Raw genomic sequence first — 16,396 nt, forward strand, 5'->3', positions numbered from 1 at the left:
CTATTACATATTGCGGCGCTACAGGGTTGGAACTTGTTACTTTTATCATCCATGAAAAGATGTTGATGCCTCTGTTTCATTTACTGAGTTTACTGCTGGCTTCAATGAAACCGCTCCTATTTTCTTGATCTCTTCGTTCCTGAAAGAAAATCGACTTTATTTCACAATTATGGAATTCAACAGTAAAAAGATGCCTGTTCCTACATACCTTAACATAAGCCCGGTGTTTATGTTAAATGGGATGCATTGACAGCGCAAGATTGCTTTAATGAGCGCTGTCTTTGTATTGATCATTTCTCTCTGCTTTTTTGTTGCTCTTATTTCTTTTTGTCATTTGTAATTAATCGGTATAATTCAAGAATACTCAGTCTCAGCTAATAAGTGAATGTGTCCCAACATCTTCGAAGGCCGAACTACGTGAAACGGCAATACATCTTCTGAAGAAGCAATTTTTCAATGTTTTATTTGTTAAACTAATTTCTAAAAGTATCAAGTATGTTTTGTTATTTTTAATGTTATAGTAAACTGATGAATATTAAGGTTTTTACCCGAGGCTCCTGATGTGACAAGAGACAAATCTGTGAGCTCTAAACATTCTTTCCTGTAATCAGATTGTGTTGAGAAATGCACGCACTGTAAAAATGGAAACATTGAGAAAAGAATAAAAAAGTCAAGGCAACTATTAATGCACAGGGTATTTAAAGTTTCAAAATCTCCCTACAATGAACTCAAGAAATTGTCTTTTACTTGCATAAATAATCTTCCCGAACCTGTTACTGCATTGCTTCTGTCTTTTGTTATGATTCTGTTCCTGAAGACACATTTCCACATTGTTCATCGAGGCTATATGTATTTGTATTTTTTTTACAAGATGTTTCACCCGCCGGGCTTTTAGCACCTTTCTCCTTGAATTTATATAATGAGGGTGTCCTGACTGGCATTTGAATTTACCTCAAAAAGAAGTTTCATTTAAATACTGTTAAATTGTGTGGCTGACACACTGCTTATGAAAAACAAAAAAACCCTGCAGTGTCCCCGGAGCTTGTTAATTACGTTGTCATCTCCGAACAATAACCCCAGGTGACAAACTTTTGACTGACTGGAGCGAGATATGAGCAGCGAGCAGCGGACATGCCGCAACTTCTTGTTTATGTTTGAAATTGTGATTAATAATGCACGCATTCAACACAAATAAAAACTTCAGTTGATCTACTTAATGAGAAATTTAGGACGCTTGTAAATAATTTGTTTCCTAATGTGTTTGTCGATGCCTGGAAATATCACAGTGGGAGGGTGTCAAGATGTGAACGGCGGCCGAACTGAATGCCCTGCGAGGGTTCGCCCTCCAGCCGGTGGAGGAAAATCTCTGATTTAACTCTAAATTCATGCACGACTGTTATAGCCCATTTGGGAATGTCTGAAATCACTTTGCAGCTACATTCAGGGCATAAATGTGTTAATCCCAATAGTTAGTTGGCTTGAATGTGTGAATCCTGCTGTGTGGGACAAAATAAAGGTGAGGCGAAGGTGTTGAATGAACATGAGCGTGAACAATCCATTATAACAATAGGATGATCTTTCTTTTCTTTTTCTCTCTTCTGAAAGTTGTGAAAAATTTGTAGCAAGTGATGAAAATGCCAAACGTCTAACACTTGAGCTTTTTCTGTCACAACAATAAGCACAGGGCGAGTGTGTGGCGGAGTTGTGAATCTCGTCCGACTCAAAATTTCCAGTGATTTGTAAATGCGTCCTCGCTAGAATCCAACTGCAGGCTCAGAAAGAAGAATCAAAAAAAGAAAAATTGAATGACTATGGCTGAGGAAGAATGATTTATTAAGTTATTTACATGCTGGAATTTACTCTGGACTTTTGGAACTTTCTGTACAACCTTTATATTTTCTCCCTGTGTGTGGGTTGTCTCTGGGTACTCCGGTTTCCTTCCACATGTCAAAAAAAACCCCATAAAATTACACAAATTTGGAAAACCTAACTTGATTTTTTTTTTTTGTGTGTGTGTGTGTTTCTTTGGTTTCCTGCCTCTTCTCATCGTCTGTATGACTTTGAGTTGGATAAAGAGGTGTAGAGAGTAGATGGATTATTTCACTCTTCTAACCGCACATATGACCAAAAGCAGAAAAGATCATTTAAATGGAATAATTTAGGAAACCAAACTGTTTTGCAGCTAATATCAAGATACACTCTCAAATAAGTGTTTCATACTTTGTGGAAACAGTCTTTTCTTTGCCATTTCTTTGTGGGGACAGTACTTTCCTTTCCAGGTTTCCCACTTCAGCTTTAACAAACTTTTGAAACTCCTCTGCTTCTTTCAACCACCCAGAAACCACAGGCCACGACAGTTTCACTTTCTGCAACCAACACATGACTTCCGATCTTCTGACCCTCAGTTGATCGCCGCAGTGATCCGAGATGTTTTCAGCCTCAGACGCGACGGTTTTGAAACCGCGAAGGAAACACCCTTTGGTCTGAGCATGATCCACATTTATCTGTTTAATAACATCCAGGTTTTATTATTTGGTAGTAGTATATATAAATAACAGCAGTAAATTAGTTTTTAAAGGTAATTTGACAGTTATTTTTGCATAACAGTAGTGTCATTTAAAAATTCCATCTGGTTTGATTACTATGGCTGACTCGAGTGCACCACAAATGAGATTTTCCCCGTCAATGTTTAATTGATTGTCACTGATAGCTGAGAGGAGAGCAATTCCTGTGCTGTGGTTCAAATCCACAATATTAAAGCACAGCTTGAGGCTATATAGACATTTGAACTGGACTAGTCATTATTTTGGCAATTATAATGTAAAATCCCCTACTGAAGTAAAGTCCTCCACTATTGCATTGTAATAATATCTAAAAGGTTACTGTGGCAGACCTGCAATGAATGGCCTCTTGGTAACATGCAGTGTAATACTGAACATGCTTCCGTCCTCATTCAGTAAAGAGATTATGTGGATGCCAGGATTTTTCTTTATTTTTATTTGATGTGTAATTACGATGACAGAGAGACACACCTGAGGTATATCTGGATATTTAAGTGCTGTATTTCATGACAAAACACAGGAGGAAATCAAGGCAATTCACCCAAGAGATTCACACAACTTGTCCCCTGATTCAAGCCGGATTTCAATCAAAGAAAGAAAGAAGACCGGACGCTTTGGTGATACTCCTTGGCAGTGAATATCCCCAAAAGAAAAAGAAGCTATTTCGTTGTTGAATTGACTTCAGGCTTTACTCACTCTTCTTTTCCCCGAGACAGCTGCAGACAGGTCAGTTCAGTTGTATATCAATTTAATGATTAAAACACTCCTGTGAGTCATGTGAGTGTTGGGAAACACAATCAAACAGTGCGGACCAGTTTTATTTAATATTCTTAACCCACTTCCTATGACCACATAGCCAGTGATTGAGTTTGTTGGTACTCATGCAAGACTCTTGTGTAAGCTTCCTAATAACAAGGACTGGATGACTTTCTGCAGGACACACTGTGGGCATGTTGTAGCACTTGAGAAGCCATCTGTGTATGGATTGATCATTTTTGCCCAAGAGATAATGAGTGTCAATTGAGGACCCTATGGAGAAATGCTTACTCCCCTGGACTCAACATTCTCTCTGGCTCTCGGTCTCCCTCCAGCAAAATATTGATCCGAGCCGCTGTGTCCATGCTGTTTATACACGCAGCCCCCCTCGCTACCGTTTGTCATCACTCTCCCTGGATAACTCCGCAATTGTGTGTATTTGCACGTGTGGATGACCGGCACTCACTTACACAAGATTGCTTTCACAGAGTGAGTGGTACTTCACTCACCTGACCCTGCGGGCAGAGTGACCCACACGGCAAGTGCATGCCTGCGTATACCAACGGCTTGTATAAAGCTGACCGCAGTAAACAAGCCGTTATTTTTGATGTTTGTTTTGATGTGTCATCGGCATCACATTGTGTTCCTCCCTCTCCTATAGCCTGTGTGCTCTCCCTTCTACACTTTCCTGCAGGAATCTCTGGCTGTGAAGCTGGAAGCTGATGATTTATGCTTCCTGTCCCCATCCAGTCTGCAGCATGATGATTAGCTTGCTGTTTGATGACAAGTTCCATGTTGTTTGCTGCTCTCTGTCTCCCTCTTACCGTACCCTAACCCCGACATTGCCTTGTCTGGAGCATTGGACTTGCTTGGTAGAAGAGGTTATTTTTCTTTTCTTCCCACTGTCGTCCATGCTTGCTCATGGGTTTTCTGTTTCTTTCTTTCTCCATATTATGATTTCACGGCGGCTACGTTGTATTCAGTGTTACATAATTACACCGAATAGAATGGAATATTTGAGTTCTTTGTATCATTCAAAAAGGAAGCCCTCCAATATTATGGTGACACATTATGTGATAAAAATGAAGGTAAACACATATTCATGGAAATTACAAATACATTATCCTTTTTAGGAATTTCTTTTTTAAAGGTATGAATATTGCAGTGATGTGAGCCTTTAGATATAGGGTGATACTACAGGTGAAAAGAAGAAGCAGGTGTTTATTTCACATACCAAACCGCTTTTACTCACTGCCGCACTATTGCAAAACTTTAATGCGAACCCTGGCAGAAATAACAAATACAAAATGAATGAATGAATGAATAAATGAATAAATAAATATATAAATAAATAGGGCCTCTACAATATACAGAAAAGCTTGTAGTAACATGATTGCTTCTAAGCTTTTGCTCCAGAAAAAAACCCCACAATCGATACAGCTCTGCTTCAGACATTTTATTGATTCAAATCAGTTACTCATTATACATGGACTGTATAGCCACGTTTTGTTCAGTCATTTCTATTCTGCATCATGCAGTCCACATCATTCACCACCACCTTGTGTTATATGTGCTACCTCTTGCCCCTACAGTGAGATTCATATACTCTCTGTGGCTTTCGTTTATTCTTCTCCATTCGATACTAACAGATCATTAACTAGTGTTACAGTAATTGTTTCAACTCGGCAGATTAGACCTCATCTTCTCTGCGATGAGATCAAGCTTCTGTTGTTAACAGAGATTTAAGAAAAAAAAAGAAAAGAAAGAAAAGTGTGGCACTGTGAGCGGCTGACAGGATTGGCTGTCATGCCAGCTGAAATCACAGGGCCTATATGTGTGTTTGAATTGGCTTGACGGAGGCTGCTTGTTACACCCCTCACCTGTGACAGTCATGCCTACAGGATGTGGGAGGGAAGCTCCGCTTGTCACAGGCGCGCACTCAGAATCATCCAAAGCCATGGCAGGTCTGTTGTTCAGACTTGTTTTGGCTGAAGACAAATCTATTATGATTTTGTTCTCGATAGCAACAGCATTTTTACACCGTTGCACGTATGCAATCCACTTTTGCGGAGCCTTTTTCTTAATAGCACTGTGCCGTATTGTAATGCATATTGCATGAGAGTAGCAGAGATGTTAGGGTCTTTTCTCTTCCTTTGCATGCATGCTATGCCATGCTCTTACACAGCATATATTTGCATGATATACTTCAGCTGTCTTCTGGACAAAGAACAAAACAAAACAATAGTAGTGCTGTTGTCATGCAGTGGAAAGCTATATATATATATATATATATAAGAAAGTAGGCACAGATACTAAATATGAAAAGTGAAAATACACAGTTTTTACTTAACACATTGGCTATATTGATAGTCTGTGTTGTATTCTAAACCCATCCCTAGAAAATTGCATGCATAAAAAGGCATTAAGGCACATGAAAATAAATATATACAGGAGGTACATGGAACAAGATAAAAAATATACAGCCAAACCAAATTTCAAAAATCCCACCATTTCTGAGACACTCTGCTAACTACTGCAATGACAATGAAGCGGGACCATAAACATAACCTAGTGGCAAAAGTAATTACAGTGAAGGTATAAGGGAGGCAGGCGAGCTCGTAATCAGTTTGTCAGCCTTAATAAGATCCCGCTCCCACCAAGGAGAAGTAATCTACTGGAAACTGATTTGACTGATGAACATTCAAACAATCCACCAAGCCAGTAAATTCATCATATTATACCGTGCATCATTCGAGTATTATCAGGGTGATCACAGAGGTTACAGTCTGTCAAAACTCAGCAGTTTATTCAGTAATGTTTCACTGTCTGTTAATAATTACATGACATTGTGGAGTGGCAAATTTGAGCAGGCTCTTTAATTATCACTTTTTTTTTTTTTTCTTAGATTAACATTCATTCTAAATCTGTTTAAAATGACACTCGTGCAGCACATTTTTAAGCACACTGGTCTGAGAATAAGACTGGACTGATATTCAGCTGCCTATGTTATAGTGAGTTTATTGGAAATAATCCAGGGACACTTGCCCTAACTGGTTATACGTCAGTTATGCACAATAAATGGTGAATTACCGGAGGATGGAAATTCAGCTACAGGTGCTGGACATTGTTAACAAGGTTCTTGAATGGCTTTAGATTGCTCCATCTCAAATGCTTTGGCACTCAGGACGACTATGGGAGGACCAGGTGGTACTAGAGCATGAGAGCAATGAAAGCTGGAAAGGAAACTAGCGAGGCAGGAGATTTGTGTGAGCAATAGGCTGAAGACACTGGAGAGATAGTGGAGTCTATTTAAAACTGCATGCTGGGAGGAAATATCTGGGAAGTTGGGCATCGTTGCATTGCTAAGCGAGTGTTTCCTGGCTTGCGCCTGTGTCCCACTTCTGGGTTTAGATCCAGTCTGCAAAACCTTTTTGCAAGTATGTACCTTATAAAAGGGGAGTGTCACGTTACAATCAGGATCATTTTATATTCAGAACAAGTAAGGATGGCTCTTGGAAAATGGGTTAAACTGAGTCCTAAAGGCCTGAGAAAGCCAATAAAGAATCAGCACGGTGCCAGAAACTGTGAAAGAAACAGATTAATCACTGATGATGGTTGTTTGAAATAGTGATGGACATCTACTGCTGCTCTTGGTTGTAAATCCTCCTCTGACGGATTGATATGTTCTCCGCCATCATAGCCATCATAAGAATTACTGCTACCACTGCTGCCCCTGAGTCCTCTTTGAACTGTACCTCTCACGTCTGTTCCAGCTGTTCCTTCTGCCCTCGGTTACATCTTGATTTTCTCATGCTTCGTCTTCCTGACATCACTGTCAGATTGGATCGCCACATCCATCCCCTCTGCCCTCTGCTGCTGCCTGTTGTCTGCTTGGCTGGTCAGCAGCCGCTTGTCATTCTAGAGTCTGAAATCCCACAAGATTTTTACCTCTGTTGTTCTCAACCACATTCGATAGTTTGTCTAACTGAGACTTAAGGGACTTCACACGAGTCTGGCTCCGTGGTTATGCCCTCAGGCATCCCACATGTGCTAGACTTTCTGACACCCATCTCTCCTCAGACAACGTCTTTACTTCTGATTTCTGAGGTACAACCTCTTTTTATAGGTCTGATCCAGCAGCACCATGATCAAACCCTCTGTACAGCTGTTCAGCTCAACCTTTCCCAGTCATTGGTAACATTTCTCCATCGCTTCCTCTGTCACTACATCCTAGGGAGGCACTTTGTCTTCCATGACAATTTCGCTCCACTCTCTTACTCACCGTGTGCCTTCTGCTGCCTGTGGCATATTCCTTGTTTCCCCCTTGATAACACCTCTGACACGTACTGATCCTTGCACTCCCTCTACTTTTTTTTTTTTTTTTTTTTTTACAACGGGAGTCTTATGGTGCAGGATTTTGGGTGGATCTCCCCATGCATTATAAGTTTTATGTCTTTGTACCCGTGGTATCTCTCTCCTCCTGTGGAAGGCTTACTATTTCTGCTGTGCATCTGATGCTACGGTACATTTGGCGACGTGCCTGCCACTGCCAATCTCCATGTTAACGTAAGGATGACGTAGAAAGGTTAATCCCTTGAAATGGGATCAATTTAGTATCTCTATGCTGCTCAGTAGCTTTCTAGGTTTATATAAGCCCCCAAATCCAGGATGTTATAGTAGCAGACGAGCAGTCTGCTTGGCATAATGCATTTGAACCCATGAATCTGCTGGTTGAAGGCAGTGTGTTTAAATGTGAGAGGGTGCTATTTATGCATTTTTATACCATAACTCATCTCAAGGCACTTTAAGGCAAGTCTCCTTATGCGCATACACACATTCTTTTGCTCAGTGTCGGCGTCACTGCAACTCAAGGTCATTCTGCAATTATGTGGTATTTACATGTACTTTAAAATACATTACTTGTCTCCAAACTATTATGTTAATCTTGAATATGGCTATTACATGAGTGCTATAAAGTTTTGTGTGAAAGTTGCATTAAAACTTAATAGATGATAGCAGTAGTTGTCTCACCCTTAATGATAGGCTTGTGAAATAGCGTCAGAATGACTGTTTCCTACCCTTCAATTCACATATTGTGGCAATCATTATCACTTAAACGGCAATGTAGAGCACGCTGACAGAGAAGACCCAGAATTAAAAGATAGCTGAATTTGCAGTGTAACATAATAAACATGCAGTAAAATGGCCATCTGTCCATATGGTGGGCAATTACATCACAGTTCCAGCTCTTAAATGGTGATTGAGTGGAAACGAGCACAGGAATGACACACAGGGTAAGTAAATGTGCCCCAAGGGTCGCCATGTTTTTATTGGTTAATCCACCATAGGTACGACTTCATTTCCCAATGCATAACTGACGCACATTTCCCACATCCCTGTCTGTTGAGGTCGGCGCAGCAACATTTGCATGTTTTCAGTGCAGGGGTGTGTAAAAACCTTCCTGTTGATGCACGATACACCATGTTCTTCCTTGCAAGGGACTGTAATCTGAATGAATGAGACTTGTTAGAATGAAAGTGTCATGCGGCAAATTGTGACAATTGTTTTGCACCGGGAACAGTTGCCCCTGTCCTGGCACCGTTACACAGGGTGGCCATCTGCAGCCCACATGTCGGAGAGCGGCAGCCAACAACGATGGCGGATAATTGGTGAGAGGAGAGCGCTTTTGCAAAGGCTTTTAGTTTAAACCTATCGAAATCAGTTTGCATGACTAGGAAAACCGTGCCATTTATGTACGTGTGTGAAAATGACAAATGCAGACTGTGTGAACACATTAGCATTCCCATATCCTGGGTGTATTCTACAGCATAGGGGAAAACTCTTTAGATAGATTCATTGACTGTGAAGGTCTCTGAGTTATTCATGACCTGAGGGGGGGCCATCACTCTTATACATTTCACTGCACTGCTTGCTTCCATTTAACATCACTCATGTGATGTAATGACAAAAGTCAATATGTACAAAGCAAAGAAGTGCCACTCTAATGTTTAACTTACGTTTCCACTGAGGAGTTCAATGTGTGCAGTGGCTTTGATTCTGAGCAAGCTTTGTATTTGGCACTGGGTAAACAATACATAAAAAAATAATAATAGACTTCCCCGGCTGCGTTGAAAGGGAGCGTGTCTGCTGTTCAAGGTCATTTTAAAAGGCACCAAGTCATGATCTTGGCTGACAATCTTCAAACCCTTCACATTTGTTATCGAGGGAATCGTCTCCACTGTTGTATTTTGAGATGAAAACATTGTCCAAAAATATCCACAAACAAACAGATCCAGACACACGCGCATGCACGCGCGCACGCACGAACACACGCACCCAAAAGCTATCACATACCGAATGACAGACAATCTGTCAAAACTTGCCTATGTCTCATTTGTCTGGGAATTAAAGACAGGAAGACAGCTGAGGAATCTTAGACAGCAATCTATTCCTCAGACAATATGCTTCCACCACTTGTATGAGCCAAATGATTATTTACAGCCTGCTGTCAACACAGAATGTATGAATAAATTCGTGAGTGCTTTGGACTGCATGATTCGCGAAAATCAACTTGCATGAATTTGTGATTATTGAGTCACAGATAAAAATCACATTCGGTTTTCTACTTCTGCCACTCATGTAATTACAAGCGAAAACACAATGTGTCTTACTCCAAAAATCGTAAATCTTTTTCTTTTTTAAATAATGTTTTTCTATCAAGTTGTCCCGTCTTTGTTTACACTTCCCCCCTTTTGCATCTTTTCTTTTGTAATGCTGTAACCTCTGTTACTGCCATTAGTGCTGACGAATCGTACCTGTTTGGCAGCATCGCCGGCTTGATGATGAAAGGACAGACAGTATCTGGTCCGGCGCATTTCTTAGGGGCATCATGTCAGAGTCGTCAGCACTGGTTTACAAAGACCACTGCTGACAGGCACAACAGGCACAACAACAAAAAAAGCTCAGTCATCCAACAGTCCAGGGCTTATGTTTCCTCAGAGGGAAGCTAAAAACACAATTACCTTACTCATTAGATTATCATCACTTATAACATTGTACAATAGCTGTTGTGTGCTAAAAGTAATATCTAAGAATGATTGTGGGCAAATTTGTGTCACAAAGTTCGGCTTAAAGTTAATCTGATTGGAGGCATGCAACCTCAAAACCTCTTATTATCATGTATGACATCATTAGTAAATTTATAAAGTCATAATGAGACAACATAGCAGATGGTACAGTGTATATTGCATGGAAGTGAGTCGATACGGGCCGATGACAAACAAGAGATAAAACTTTAATAAACGATGGGAGAAATATTACAATAATACAGTTGCACAATATGATCAACCATGATTAAATATTTCATTTTGTATGATCAAACCAACTCAAGAAAGAAGGGAATATATATGAACTTAATAAATGTATTAAACACTTTTAACGGTTCATGTTCACAAAAAGAAACTTGTCTTTTTCAAAAGAAACATTTATCCACATTAATGTGGCCCTGTTAGGCCTTTTTCAGGCAGCGACAAACTAACTTGTTGACATTGTCCCGGAGGAGACGTGTTTAGGGCGAGATGGAAAATCAAACGAGTTACCGTCGAACTGGAACAAACTGCTTTATCAATTTATCCACATTTAAATCACATTTAAAAGCTGGCGTTTTCAAGTGAAAGCAGGTAGTACACCACCACCTTATAGATAAACTACCATAGATCATCTTACCTTCTCGTCTTTTTTAGGTATTGCATAGTAAACCTTTAGAAAACTCAGTGAGAATACTAAAAACATATTGTCATCACGTGATGTGTTGATCTGGGATCAGGTCTTTGCTGTGATTCCCTTTTGTTTCCAGCCACTGAGGCTACTTAGAGCAGTTGCAGTGACATCTGCTTTTGTACCCTCGGAGTAGATATATGTGAATGCCATTTCAAACTGTGGGTGACAATGCATATTTGGTGAAGGTGGTGCTGAAGGAAAAACGGAGGCGCGACTCTTCATCAGGTGGCTGCGAACATCGATGCGGTTTCGCGATCGGACTGTGAGCAAGAGTAGTCTGCCAACGCATAAACCCCTCGTTACAAAGATGGATGCCCGTTTGTGAGTTCACTGGTGCAAATCTGCGGGTCAGCAGTGTTGTACGGGGGGAAAAAACTAATATGTTTACATAAGTCATCCTCCGCCATATTCTTGACAGGAAGGTGGGTTCATGTGTGGTGAGCAATAAAGCCTGAAGACTTGACTCGGCCGTGGGTTATTTAGGAGGTGTTTTGTTGGAATAGTCTGGGTTAACTTTGTCAGCCTTTGAGGGAAGACTCATTGCAAATCAGCGCAAATGTTTTCTGTGTTATCACCTTTATAATCTTTCTATTGAAATGAGAGCAATCTGCGTCAGGCTTGTAATGCCTCCCTCCTTTGGCAACAACTTTAATGGATGGTTTCATGACTACAAATGTGATGTGACTCAAACGTTGTGACCTTTGCAATCACTAGCTTTCCAAAGAGTTGAGTACAGAGGGCGGAGGGCTGGGGACTGATGATCATCATCATGATGATACGAACACGAGCAAATCTTTAATATGAGGGTAACTGTATTGAGAGGTGCTCCAGAGATGCGAAAAATTAAGGCCAAATTTGGTTCTAACCATTTTTGAGGGTGTATGAAGGGCAATGTCCTGATTAAATACACCCTATTTAGAGTTTCTGTCTGTAATTTCTCATGAAGAGATGAGTAATTAAAACTGAGGGCCTGATACTGAAGAAAAGATTTCTTTTTTCTTTAACTATCTTCAAAGATGTTCCTCTTCAACCTCCCACTGCTTGTCTTTTCTTTTTCTGTTTATGTTGCAGAAGCTATGTATATTTTTTAAAGTCAGCCAGCAGCCTTGTTGTGTGATGTTCACTTTATCTATAACTCTTTAGAAGCACATGGAAAAAAAAAACTCCTCATTTTTCATATCAGGGATTACAATCAATGCAGCACTGTGACTCCTGGATACATTAATCATATATTGTGAGAGTTTACTCAAAGGGCTCCCATTAAGTCTGCATTTATCTGTAACCACATATCTTAGTGTCTGGTAGATGCATTTAATTATACATTAAAATCCAAGTTTGTTCCCATGCTAAAAAAAATAAATATGAAAAGATAATTCAGCGCAATTTAATGTTTCCTTCTTGACCTTTCACAGTAACATCAGCATGTTTTCAAGCATTATAAGGGTTGGAGACATTTTCTGAGTAAATTAGCATGTTTCACGCAAATGTGAAATAATTAAGGCTGTAAGTTTGTTTGCAATTCTTTATTTCATTCAAAAGTATATAAAAAATTAAATACAATAAAAATTAACAATATTGGAACATAACCTTCCAATTCAACACATTTTGAATGAAAAGGAGCAGAAAAGAAGATCCCTCTTATAATATTTGCCTTTCAATACCTTCACATCAGTCTGTTAATGTTCAACATTCGAAATATTTACACATTTACAGATATTTTTAAACATTTTATGTGCAGTATTTACAAGTGGTGAATGTCTGTCGCATAGATAATCATTTGCAAACTTATTATACCTACTGAGGAATCTGAAGTACTTTAATACCTTTGTAACATGAATAATATGTTAGAACATTACTTTGTCAGTGTAGACTATAATGTTACAACCTCCAGACTAAATTGCAATGAACATCAATGAAATGCTATAGGATGACTTTCTGAGCTCTAAGTAATATGACAGTCCCATGTAAGGTTATTCGTAGTCATATGATACCATATTACAATTACAGGATTAAAGATTAAAGCATATATAAATAAAGATTTTATATGCTTTGAAAAACAAGTAATGACTGTTAGAAGACAGGCCAGAAACGGTCCATTATTTTGTCAAATAAAACCACAATTATAATGTCACTAAGTAATATTATATATTTTTTTACTTAAAACAGACTAATCTCTCGTTTCAAAAATCAAAGAAACAAGACTTACGTTGATCAAAACATGGCTCCAAAGGAGTTTTCAGCCTAGTCTTGTGATACTATGGCTGCAAACTGATAATGCAAAGGTCAACTTGTGAAGGATTTATGCAGCATAAGCGCTTGAAGAAAAAAAGCACATGTACTGCTAATGATACTGTCAGAAAAGACTATACAAACAAACACACTTAACCTTTTCACCAGCACTTGTCTCATTGCCCCCCTGGGCAATGCTATGTTTATTATGGACCTAAAAATGTGTGGCGAGTGCTCTTGGTCTAAATAATGAATTATCTAACAGGAACACACGTAACCTGAACTTTAACCTTTTCGCCATCGGCTCCAGTTATTGACTATCTTAAGATTTTGAAGCTCAACAGCAGACTGAAGACGTCCCGTTCTTATTCAAGCCTGAGGTCCTTGTTAGGATTCTGAAGTTAAGATTAAATTCAAGGATCGAGGATTGTATAATCAAAGGCCTGTACCATGAGCTAAACGATGATTTTAGCACTCCTGCCTCACAGTAGAAATATATCCAGTTTCAAATCTGTGTTTGGTGGGCAGAGATTGCTCATGTGTGTAAGGGTACTCTGGTTTCCTTCCAAAGTCCAAAGATATGTCATTTCAAGTTCACTGGTGACTCGAAAAATTGCCTAATAGGTTTGGATGTGAATGTTTATGAGACTTTCCGTCTCCTGTCCGCCCTCTGATAGACCGGTGACTGAGCTTTACGCTGCACAGTCACCTGGGATCAGCACCAGCAACCTTCAAACCTAAGGGAAGTTGGAAGAAAACCTATTGCATGCCCACATATGTGGAAGTTGATCACGATACACACTGATGATGACTCACGAATGTGGAATATTCAGATCTGTTTTTCAAATTAATTCAAAGTAGTGTGAACAGTTTATGCGAATAGCTTCAGCTGGAGTCGCAAATTGTCTCAGAGGATGCCATTGTTGTCGTGAGCAGCATTTCTTCAGCCGCCCCACCACAACTTCAGTTTGCAGATTTTATTCGACAATATTTTCAGCTGCCCCATCCAAGGTGTCGCTGACAATTAAAACAAAATGCGTGAATGTAAAAGTCCTTGTCGGATGTTGATTTTAAATAATACTGCTCAGAAAACATAAAAATATTCCCAGTATGCCGACATAACTCGCATTAGAAATTAAGAACTCCTCCCAGCCGACACAACGGTATCGTACAGTGTCACAATACTGCATGAGAAATCATTATACTCCCGTAACATTGCACCTAACATCAGCATGCACTTCAGCACACTTCATAGGCTGAACAAAAATACAAGTTTGTTTTTACTCCCATTTTTCAAGAGCTGAACTTAAAGTTTTAAGACGTTTTCAATGTATGCAGAAGGACTTTTTCACTCAAGTATTGTTGACAGATTTGTCTGAATCTGTGTTAGTGAGCACTCCTCCTTTTGCCGAGATAATCCACCCCACCTCACAGGTGTGGCATATCAAGATGCTGATGAGACAACATGAATATTGCCCAGGTGAGCCTTAGGGTGGCCACAATGAAAGGTCACTCTGAAATGTGCACTTTTGCTTTATTGTGGCGGTCATCAAAAGTGTTTATTTTTTTTGCTCAGGGTATATCTTTCTAAATATTCCCCAGTGTTGGATAAAGCTGATGGATAGATGGAAGAAGCCTTTGCAACTTTTATTTTACTTCACTTGTGTTTTCACTTTTACATGCAAAATGATTCATGTCGACTTAAACCTTGAGAACTGCGTGAAGTGATAAGCAGACCTCGAAATGAAAACCAGCAAAAAGCCTTTTCATGTCCTTTTTTTTTTTTTGGGAAAAGTTTTGACCTCTTTTTTTTTTTTTTTTTTACAGCTGTGAATATCTCAAAAGAGATTTTATCTTCCACTCCAAAAAAAAAAGTGAATTATTTACGAAAACCAAATCTAATTCTTAATCGTCACGCCATAACTGTGCACTCTCCAAAATGTGTTTAATTAACAGTTTGACGATACAAGCTCGTTTCAGTGATCACGCCACGGCCCGTTCTCACTGGGGCAGCGGGCGATGCCAAACCTCATATTGTCTGAGTGGCTGCTTCCAATAGTTCGCTCAGCTCTGGGCTCTCTGACAGTTCACTTGAAATATGGATGTGGTTCAAGAGGGACAGAAAGGGGAGGCCCTATCTGTCTTCCCTAACATCAGCTCGGCACTAATACAAGCAGAGACAGACCGAATAGATACCACACGGCGAGCTCGTTCGCTCAAGCTCTGACTCACAACCCGCCCTTTGCTGCATCCGTTCAGATGGCCGCAGCATGTTGATGCGCGAGCTGCAGAGAGGGCTTATATGAGTGTGTGGATCCCTGTGTGTGTTATCCTATCTTGCAAAGAGTGATGGAAGGAACGTTCACAGGCCATTTCCTTCATTTATTTAGTCTTTGTTTTCTCCCGGCGTTGACATGTCCCATAAGTTAGAGGCATGACCAGGAGCAGGAAGGATTCTGTGCTTGTCTGATGTGACATCTTCGGGAGATAAAGCAGCACGGCGGTTTACATTAGAGTTTTATAAATTAACTGTCACATTGTTTCCCCAGCAATCATAGAGAGGAATGCCGGGGTTTAGAATTGCAATTGCAATAGTACTCAAGTAATCTGAGTTGTATTGTTTCATCCGAACAATGCAATAACATTTTTAATATTTGATGTATTCTGTTTCTGTTGCAGCTGGTGGTAGACAACTGACACAGAGCAGAGGAAGTCTGTTTTAGATAAGGTTTCAGACAGGGTCACAGTTTACCACCCGCAAAACGAGCAAAAAAAGAAATAAAGCAAAATAAAATAAAACAAAATAGAATAGAATGCATACAAACATCTTGCAGGCAAGATTATGTAAGATGTCGCAAATCAATTTAATGATATATCATCCTTTGATGTACTTGCCCGTCTGTTTCTCGTAGTTCCTCATGCGCAGAAAGAAATATGTTGAAGCATTGGAAACAGAAAATATTATACGTGCATTCACATTCTGAATAGAATTCACCACCAAGATCCTGCAGTTGTAAACGCATTATAGAAGATATGATTCTGTTTCTGGCTGCAGAGCCGCAATCATTCAT

This window comes from Lipophrys pholis (genome assembly GCF_963383615.2).
Source record: "Lipophrys pholis genome assembly, chromosome: 15".
NCBI lineage: Eukaryota > Metazoa > Chordata > Actinopteri > Blenniiformes > Blenniidae > Lipophrys > Lipophrys pholis.